Source organism: Acartia tonsa, chromosome 9 (assembly GCF_053477335.1).
Source record: "Acartia tonsa isolate MP-2025a chromosome 9, ASM5347733v1, whole genome shotgun sequence".
In the NCBI taxonomy this organism is placed as follows: domain Eukaryota; kingdom Metazoa; phylum Arthropoda; class Copepoda; order Calanoida; family Acartiidae; genus Acartia; species Acartia tonsa.
The window spans coordinates 37,996,990-37,999,982 of NC_137268.1; the positions used below are offsets into that span (position 1 = coordinate 37,996,990).

A 2,993-nucleotide genomic window follows, 5' to 3' on the forward strand; every position below is an offset into this window, starting at 1 on the left:
ATAGTTATATTTAGACTAGAAAAATGATTAACATACCTATAGAAGCATTAAATAATTCTCTTTTTAATTATAAAAATATTTTTTAGAAACAAGAACGAGAACAATTGCTGGCAAATTCACTTCCACCAACATGCTTGAAGCTGATATTATAAATCTAAACATATATAGTTTTTATTCAACTTTTGTTGCCTCGTTATGAACATTCATATTCTTGTTTATACAGTATTATTGACGTCATGTCACACAATTTTATTTATTGTTCTACATATTTAGAATGCTTGTGGATTTTCTCAAGGGTTTAAAGATTTACGTTATTGTGGAGAATGCAACGAAATATTTACATAATTTTATGTTAGGATTTCCTCTAATGGATTAAGTATAAGACAAGAGCAAATTATACAGGTGAGAATCTTTAAAATCCTCCGCAGTTCCCTTTGCAGAAAAATAAGAAAAAGTGTGGTTGGGGCTTATCACGCTATTTTTTTTACTGTATTACAGTTGTTTAAATTTAAAAAAAAAACAGAAATACAATATTTTTATGACAATGAGAATTATTTTTTATTTAATTGAATTGTTTTTTTATCTTAAAAGTGCCTTTTTGAAATATTTTTTTAAAAGATAATGAATAATAAAGAATAATGATTTATTTTTACTTGTTCTTGTAATAATTTCAGATGAGTATTACTGGTTTTAAAACTGATGTGAATCTATATAATTCTGCATTTCTCAATCCTGGTCAAGGGCGATTTATAGCATACAAAAATGTTTCTTCAAATATCTTAATAATAATGAACACTATGCTGCACCCATCTAATTAATAAGGCTATAACAATAACAGAATATAAATTTTTATTATAATACTTTATTTATATAAACGGTTTTTACATATAATAACATAAATAAAAATGTTACAATTATCAAATTGAAGTGCAATGTTAGTTTTTATTTATTGAATATCTTTTTTAAATCTACATTAATAGCAGTAATAGATCAATGAATTGATATTCAAAACTTTGACGATTTAATCTATGGACTTTGGAAATTGTAACAAAGCAATTAGGTAGGTAACAACATTTGATATTATACTTGCAAGGGTGGAGATTCGAACTTCAAACATTCCCATGCCAGACAATGGTCCTTCCTGATGTAAAATTCTCAATTGGTTTGAATTAAGTTACAGTGCATGCTTAGAAAATAAAAAAATATCTTGTAGCTCTGACAAACAAAAACATCTTTGTTGGGTGTAGATTGTCAATATTATATTATCAAGGATATTAAAGTCATTAAGTCCATAGTTGTAGAGTGGTAAAAATGATTTCCAAATAAAAATGAGAAAATAACCTGTTCCATTGAGTAGAGAACATTGTCAAGCTGATCACAAACTACACCACTCATTTTTGTCTCCCTATTTAAACATTTAAAAGGGTAGGTAGGTAGATATTCATGATTAAAAATAAAGAAAGATAGGTACCTAGCAATAATTATCATTTCTTTTAAACCACAATAAGCATCTTCGGAAACATAACAAAAGTAGACAACAAATAAGTAGCTGGTGAATAGAAATAGCAGATCAGACTTATTCCCTACTATGATAATTAAGTACAACTTGAATAGCATTCCAAAACTATTTCCCACACAGACCAGAAACAGCAATGGTCCAAAGCCCTTTAGCATACTTCTAAAAAGCATTATACATATTTTATTTGTTTGGATTTCAATCTATGTATTGTACTGAGCCATTAATTTAAAAACCTGTAAAATTTCAGAACTTCCTCACAGATAACTGTAACTGTCACAGGATCAGACAATGCATTTTCTAGTCTAAAAAAGAAAATTTCAATCAAATTATTAAACATTTGATATTTTTAGCTTATTACTTATACCTCTCTTTGAGCAAAAGAAATTGACCAATAGAACACCCTATCACTGTGAGTGGTAAAGTTGATGTCAGTATAATTACAACACATTGAATGACACTAGCAACCATAAAAGCTGTATTATTGGTATCAATAGAAAGTGTTATCCAAAAAATAAACAGTGCTTCATAGCAAATACACGTCAAAGTATAAAGAAAAAATTTGTGAGGCTTTGACAGTTGTTGAATCTGAAAGGGTAAAAGTCAATAACAATGTATCCAAACCAAACAATACATGTGTTTTCAGCATGCTTCAGAAACATTTTGCATAGAGAAGAAATCAAATTAGAACTGATCTGGAGAAAGTATTATCCAGATTATATTATTTTAGAATCTTGCACTTTTTTAATGCAATAAAACAATATGAAATATATATTTAAATTAAAAAATATTAATTTAGTGCAAAACCTTTAAAATTCCTACGATCTGAGTTGCATAGTTAGACACGGGAACATACAGTATTGACACAATCATGTAATTGTACATATACCCAAATCCAGAAATAGAATCTGCTATTCCAGTACTATTAATATAATACGTGGGTACAAGTCCAGTAAATGAAGTGACATAACAGTGAACTCCTAGAAAATGAATTTAGATTAGGGCTTGAGACCCATTGTCTCGCTGCATTCATATGTCTTACTTTCAGAAGCCTATCTGTCAGCTGTGTGGAATATTAAAACACCGTATAAGTCCTAATAAGTTAAATTCAAATCAGCCAAACTCAGATACATCCGACCCTCAGTCACCCTATGCTTACTCAGCAAACACTTCCTTAAGTAGCATTAGTTAACCCTTAATGATTGGGGGGGGGGGGGGCGTTAAACACCCACCCTCCCCTCCGGTTTTTCCTATCTCATTTTCTGTGTGTGAAAGATAAAGAGCCTAAAATGGGTATCACTCATAACTGAGAGTTGAAATTTTTTGAAGGGTCATCCATGTAAAGAGCTAAAATATTTTTTGACTTAAACAAAGCATTTTATTTTATCAAAATACTAAAATATCCTCTAGTAGAATATCCTCATATTAAATATAGGTGTTTAAGTCAATTTCAGGTTCCAGGTTTGTTCCTGCAGGT

The 2,993-nt window shown here is 29.5% G+C and overlaps 1 long non-coding RNA gene across 1 annotated transcript; it reads right to left on the reverse strand.

The window, feature by feature from the left end:
* Nucleotides 1-832: 832 nt before the first annotated feature.
* On the reverse strand, nt 833-2,710 carry LOC145327867 (uncharacterized). The gene is made up of 3 exons (XR_013882265.1): nt 1,472-2,710; nt 1,342-1,405; nt 833-1,141 (listed from the first exon to the last, which is right to left on the reverse strand). It is a non-coding gene; the product is annotated as an uncharacterized LOC145327867 (long non-coding RNA).
* Nucleotides 2,711-2,993: the final 283 nt, after the last annotated feature.